We start from the raw sequence: 7,193 nt of genomic DNA on the forward strand, positions 1-7,193 counted from the left end.
TCCTCCAGAGCTTGCTCATCTCATATTTTAGGGCTCTTTTCTGTTTCATTATGACTGTGTGGCTTTTCAAATTTGCCACTCTATGTAAAAATTAATCTAGACATACAGGGGGAATCACCCTGTTTCACTTCCCACTTTATCCCAGGCCTGCAATGTTATTAGACCCTCACTATCTACTGAAACAGGAGACTCCCTGGTGCCCAACGAGGATGTGCAAATGGAGTTTGAGTTTTCCCTCATAGAGCTCAAAATCTCAGGGTGAAAGTACAATCCAAAGTGATTAAATGACAGCCGGACAAGATACAACCAGCCGTGGGCAGGGGATGATTGACGTACCAACCACATGCAAGCTACAAAATTAGAAAGCGTGCAGCACTTTGTTCCTTATTGTGAGGCACAAAGTAGAGAACCCATGATTTTGCTGGAAAGTGTTGAGGGGGCCTTTGGAGAGAGCGGGAGGTGGTCAGGAGACTGGACAGCAGGTTGGCATCAGCGATGAGGGGCGGGTATGAGCAACCACTCTCTAGCTACTTAGTGGGAAAGCACCCTGGCTTCACTGGAGGGAGAGATGTTGCTGTTTATGAAGGAGGGATGCTGATGACATCCATCGTCCTTCTGTTCTGTGACCACGCATGCTGTCTCTTTCAGTCCTAGGGCACGGTTTCAAGTCCTATGACGCGATGAGTCCATCAGAATCCACGTCATTGTTTCTGATCTATAAGGGGGCAGACAGGTGCAGCCACAGAAAAATAGATCTTCCTAGAGCAGTGGTTTTTAACCTGTGAGTCGTGACCCCCATAGGATGTCGTATAGCAGATATTCTGCATAGCAGATATTTATATCATGATTCCTAACAGTAGCAAATTATAGTTAGGAAGTAGCAATGAAATAATTTTGTGGTTGGGGATCGCCACAACATAGAGAACCGTATTAAAGGGTCACAGCATTAGGAAGGTTGAGAACCTCTGCTGTAGAGAAAATGTCCAAAGAGCTTGGGTCTGTTTCATTTTTACTCCATTTTATGGCCTTGTTCTCTCCAAGTACACCTTTTGATGTGTGTGTGTGTGTGGGGGGGGGGGATGACTAGGAAATCTTAAACATGTCAGGCCTCTGAGGCATGCTGCACATCTTCATGGGGTTATATCATAAGATCTGTGATCTTTCCTGCTAGGCCCTGTCCTAATTTCTTTCTGTCACTGTGACAAACATGTGACCGAAAGCAACTCCTGGGAGGAAAAGATTTGTCTCTGCTTATGCTTCCTGATCACAGTCTTTCTCCAAGGGAAGTCAGAGCAGGAGCTCAAGGGAGGGATCTGGAAGCGGGAACCATGGCAGGAGACTGCTTGTTGGCTCCCTCAGGCTCATGCTTAGCCTAGCTTTCTCATCCAGTCCAGGACCACCTGTCTGGGTCTAGTCCTACCCACAAAAGGATGGTCCCCCCTGCCTCAATTAACAGCCAAGAAAATGCCCCACAGACATGCCCACAGACAACCCAAGTCCCTTTTCCAAGTTGTTCTAGGCTGTCTCAGGTTGACAGTTAATGCTAACTAGGACACGCATCATGACTGTGATGGGCCTGAGAGCCTGCGTGCTCCCTGGAGAACAGGTGTGCTTTGTCGTGATAACGAATTTCCCACATCTTCTAGGCGGGAAAGAAAGAGGCGAGACAGAGCAAAAGGCGGCTATTACAAAAGCCAAATCTACTGCAACAATCGATGCCGCCAGTAGGTGGCGGTCTTGCCCTATGTTTGGGAGCCATGCACGCCCTCAGCCAGATAGTCACAGTCACTGCTAGAATCACGTACTTTATTATTATTATTATTATTCTAAACACTGGCAACTCTGCCTAAGGAGGTAAAGGAGGAGAAAACTTTCTGGTTCAGCAGCAGGAACAGTCTCAATAATGAATGCCCAGATACAGACTTGCCAGTTCTGAGGTGCGGGGCTGCTTGAGCAGTGGCCCGGGGGCAGTTCTTTGCTTTATGCATGTTAAGAAGTGTAAGCGGTAGCCAATCTTCCCTTATCTATCCAACTTAACTGTCTCTGCGGTGACATTTAAACCCATCAGTACAGTGCATCCCACAATGATGGACAAAGGATGCCTTAGAGACTCTCATTGCTCATTTCCCTCGTCTTCGTGGTTTCCAGGGTCTCGTGGAGTAACATCCAACCTCAGATCCCACTGGAAGGGGTGTGGCTTCTTTTCTACTTTATCTGGCATCTCAGACAAAACAGTAGATTTGCTCTAATGAACACAGCCTTTGTGAGAACATAGGAACAAGAGCACGTGTTGCCGATCGAGATTTGTAAAGGCAGCAACCACTAACTATACCTACAGGTGTGTGTGTGTGTGTGTGTGTGTCGGGGGGGATGGGAGCTATTACCTAGCAAGAACTGCTGATCACACTGTCTTTCCTTGGCAAAAACAGACTCGGGGTGAGTAGTGAGAAGGCTCCAAGTTAGACTCTACTTGGTCCCAGGTCCTCCACGAGTGCCTGCCTCAGCTTTCTTGCCATGGTGGGAAGTATCTCATCTCTCAGGCCATGGACTTCCAATTGACAGTGCCAGTTTCTCTCAAGCCCCCATGTCTCCCACAGGAAGGGCCCTCTCTAGTTTGTACATCTGTGACAGGCCCGTGCTTCCTCACCTGGCGTCTGTCCAGATACCCATGTGGAATGGCTGTTGAGCATTCTGCTTGATTTGGAGTTCTGTGGTGTGTGTGGTGTGTGCATGTGTGTGTGCATTCATGTGCATGTGTGCATATTTGTGCATGTGTGTATTTGTGGGTTGTGTGTGTGTGTGTGTGTGTGTGTGTGTGTGTGTCAGAAAACGTCTTTGTGGAGTTGACTTTCTCCTTACCCATTCACACATGGGTTCTGGGTATCGAACTCTTGTACAGCAATCACTTGGCCTGCTTAAGTAACATGCAGGCCCAGGCTTGCCTACAGAAGTACACATCTGGCTTGTGTTTCCACTCCTTGGTCACAGGGAATGTCCCAGTACAGCACAGGCTCAAACTGGATTGAAACCAGTGACTGTGCAAGGCTCCCTCGGGGAAGAACACCAAATGCAGCTTGGTTATACTAGTGGTAATGTCTAGTTTATTCCTCCACCCCAACACTAAGGGTACTGTCTAGAGCAGAGCTTTGGTTATTCCCTCTCCCTCACCAGCAGGGTACAGGATGGGGGCGGGGTGGGGGAGCTCTTCCCTCTTAAGGAGCAAGACTGGGCATGCTCAGTGGTCAGATGTCCTAGCAGGCTGCTATAGTGGGCGAAGCTAGGTTATGGTGGGTCTGCACTTTGAACATTCTTCTGGAGCAAAGCTATAACACCCAGGATTTTGCAGACTCCAACCGCGCGACTGTCTGCGGAGATACTTTCCAAAGCCAACGGAAGGTGTGCTCCCCAGAGTGGAGTCAGCTGAGAGGAGCCACAGCATTCCTGTGGTGAGAGTGCACTCGCTCTGTGTGGGGACGTTCTGTGTGTACGGAAACACCCTAGGAAAACACATTTCCTGCAGGGGATTGAGGTCAGCACAGCGGAAAGCGGTGGCCCGGCTCAGTAATAACCAGGGCTTTTTTTGGAACCAATATGTAATACCTCCTCTACCGAGCCTTGTAAAGGTCCTGACGGCATTACCCAGGCCTGCCAGGACACTGCTTTGCTGTTGTAATTTTTCAGACAGGACTCTGCCCTGATGGCAAGTCACTTATAGCGCTTTACAGAGCCCGAGGCACACATAATCAAAGCTAAGATGCTTCCAAGGTTAAAGGTCAGCCTCTCAGGAGAGCGAACCCTAACAGTAGCTGCCTTCCGCGTGTGGTGCCCCACTCAAGGTATCCACAGTAGCCTGCAAGTGGCACAGCTGTGTCCTAAAAGGACGAGTCTCTGGGGCTCACGGGGGCGTTCTCCTGGAAACCCCATGCTACCTGACGTTTTGAATTTCTGAAAGATATTGTGCAAGAATAGCCACCTATATGCAATAAATCTCTCTTGGGTTGTACAGCGTGGTTCCCTGAGCCTGATAACCTCCATCTTTAACAGACCAGCTATACTTGCTTAGAAGAGAGAGAGCTGGCAACAGGACTGTGAGTGTCCCCTCAGCAGGGAAGCGGGGAGGTCACTGGATTTGAACCCACTCTTCCTAGCCAGTTGTATGCAAATTATGTCCAAATTGCCCTTGGCCTCAGTGTCTCAGGCTGTGTGGTCTGCTGCATAGGCTGGGGAAATTTACCTGAGAGAATTGTCTATGCATCTATGGGGAAGCCACCCCCCATGCTGCCTTGGGGCTACCTGAGCTCCTGTAAGCAAACACTCATCCATGCTGTCTAAGCAAGTGCAGTGAATTCAAGCAGGGTGAACTACGGTGGAATGGGGTTTGGTTTATCACTGGGAGCTTGTAAAGTGGGAAGCGATGTTCCCATCTCCCCTGGAAAGGATTTCCCCAAACACTTTGGTACTGAGGGAAGATGCTTTCTGTCAGGACCTTGCTTCTCCTCTCTGGAGAGAATGTCAGCGACATGTTGCCTGTGACTGGAGAGGATCATACAGTTATGAAGGCAAGCTTTGGTGAGGTGATGCGGTTGTTCTTGGCGAGCCTGGTGGTGATGTGACTGTGGGTACTTCAATGGGCAACATCGATGTCACACTTTCAGTAGATGTGGAGTTGAAAGCCTGATTTCAAAAAGCTAGTCTCTGCTGGATGCAGGGTTTAGGAGACAGCTCTACCATTTAGATGGAGATATTTAATTAACCTGCAGGACTCACAGCATCCGGTGGTCTCTGTTGGCTCACCTGAGAGCAAGACACATGCAATTCAGATTTTTAAACCTGGCCACAGACTCCTTTTCTGCCTCTGCCTCTGGCATGGGTACACTCTTAGCTACTGCTGGTGGGACTTGTCACTGTGAAGTTTTGTGTATCGGACACGGTTTAATCACACAGCCCTGGATCGTTATACATGACTGGCTACAAGAATGGACTGTAGAGGAGTGATCGTGTTGGGCCTACCTGGTTTCTCTTGGTTGTATGAGTGATTTCTATTTATCTCTATCTGTAATGCTTACCCAACCATAGGCATTTGTTAAAGTGCTATGAATTATTCCATAAATGTGCACTCTCTTTTGGTTCTAGGCCAAGAGTTTACATTAGAAGTCAATGCCTGTGTGAGTCTTCTGTGTGATTATCCACATGTACAATGAAGTAATCTTGCGTTTGGCTTGTCCCTGCAATGAAGTAATCGATGCCATCTGCGGGGCAGGTGTAGTCCCTCTGGCTCCTTGCCTTTGTGATGCCCTGTCCCCGGAGGGACAAGTTGGTGCTATTGCAAGCCTCAAGCACTACCATATTTCTTGAGACACATTTCCTCCTTTCTTTCCTTCCTTCTTTCCTTCCTTCCTTCCTTCCTTCCTTCCTTCCTTCCTTCCTTCCTTTCTAGAAACATTTCATCAGTTCTTTGTGAATTTTATAGCACTCATCACAATCTCACTCATATCCGCACCCCCCATCCCTGCCCTCCAGCCTTGCAACCTCCCCCTCCTAACAGGGAAAAAACCACCGCACTGTGGAGGCTGTAGTGTGTCACAGTGTGTCCCACAGAATACCCTTTGACCACTCTTTTTTGCTGACAGTTGTCCATTTCTATGATCATTGGGCTAGTTCGAGGCCTCTGGCTTCTGCTACTCTGTCAACACCAGAACCTCACTGGGGCTCCTCTCAGGTATCCTGGTGTTGCCCTGTGTCATGGAGGTCCTGTAGTTTTGGATCTATAGAGCTGGCCACTTCATCTACTCCAGCAGTTCATCAATGGGGTAGATATTAGTGTGGGCCAATTCCAAGCCCTGGATCGGAGCCTGAGAGATGTCTGAGCTGGTCAGCCTGCCAGCTCTCCCACTCGAATGCCTTTGGAATTGGCTTAACCACAACCCCCATATCCAAGGCAAGCCCTACTACGCTGCTCAGGCAAGGAGCAGGGCCTGTCCTCTTGACTAGGTGGCAAGGGGGTGAGAAAGGGTGAGTCATCTCCCCCTCACCCATGTCACCACATGGCAGACAAGTGACGGGGCTAGCTTATCCATACTCACACCCTCGGGGCCAGCTTACCTCTGCTGTGCCTGTTGATGATGAGGTATAGGGCCTGCTCTCTCAAATACTGCAACTGATGAAGGGTGGGGTCAGCCCTCCTTCTCTCATGTCCCCAGGGACAGCTCTCCCAAGATGTCTAGGTGACGGAGTGGGGCCAGTTCTGCACAGCCCTCAGACATTAATACGTCTCCATGTGATAGCCCAGACCTGGCCTTTGTGGTCACAGATTCCTGCTACTGCAGGGCCATAGTTCCAGATGTGGCTCCTGGTACCAGCACAGGCCAGGACCCCACCCTGGTCCCAGGTGGCATCACTGGCTACTCACATCAGGGTGTTCCTCACCACCCTCGAGTCTCCCATTCTGCCTCTCTTCGTTGTGCCCACATCCTTATGCTTCTCTTCCTCTTCCATTTCTTCACCACTTACTTGCTCTTCTTAGCGGCACCCAGAGTCTCTAGGTGTCTGGAGTCATCTCTGGCGTGGTCTCAGGTGTGCTAAGCCCCACTTATGCATTATGGTGCTAGGCAGGAGTCATCTCAAGCATGCCCGTCACACCAGGCCTACACAGTGCCTGACTGGTCGTCATCTCAGGCTGCTTCCCTGTCCAGACCCAGTGGCACAGGTCTAGTGGCCCCAGGTGAGGGTCATCTGTCTTGGGCTCACTTCTACTGGGGGCCTTCGGTCCAAGGAAGATTCTTCTAGTCTCTGACTTATGGTGTCTTCACAGCACTGGACTCCTCCGAGGCTTGTTTCTTTCAGAGACTGCTAGGCTATTAGTCCTTCAGCTGTTCCTAGGTCAGAACACTGAGCATAGACATAGCTCTGCTCCACTCTGCCACCTACTGACACGCATGTGACACAGCAGCCACACCTGCAATGCTTCTAGATTGAAACACATTTTTAACCAAGTGAATAAAGTAGTATGTCCTTTCTGAGGAACCAGAGCCAGGTGTATTGAAAGCCTGACTGTTACATGTCCTATCCAGATCCATGCATTTCAGCCTCTGAGGGTGTGGTCCTCCTGTGCTTAGGAGCATAGATGTGACAACAGGTACACAGAATCCCAGCAGGTCTAAATATGACCACTTATGGAAAAACATCACAAAAAT

General features: G+C 49.5%; 1 non-coding gene across 1 annotated transcript; it reads right to left on the bottom strand.

Moving 5' to 3' along the window:
• Window positions 1-6,845: 6,845 nt before the first annotated feature.
• Window positions 6,846-6,978, bottom strand: LOC116071804. The gene has a single exon (XR_004111168.1). It is a non-coding gene; the product is annotated as a small nucleolar RNA SNORA17 (small nucleolar RNA).
• Between the last annotated feature and the right edge of the window lie 215 nt (window positions 6,979-7,193).

This window comes from Mastomys coucha, unplaced genomic scaffold (assembly GCF_008632895.1).
Source record: "Mastomys coucha isolate ucsf_1 unplaced genomic scaffold, UCSF_Mcou_1 pScaffold22, whole genome shotgun sequence".
Lineage (NCBI taxonomy): Eukaryota > Metazoa > Chordata > Mammalia > Rodentia > Muridae > Mastomys > Mastomys coucha.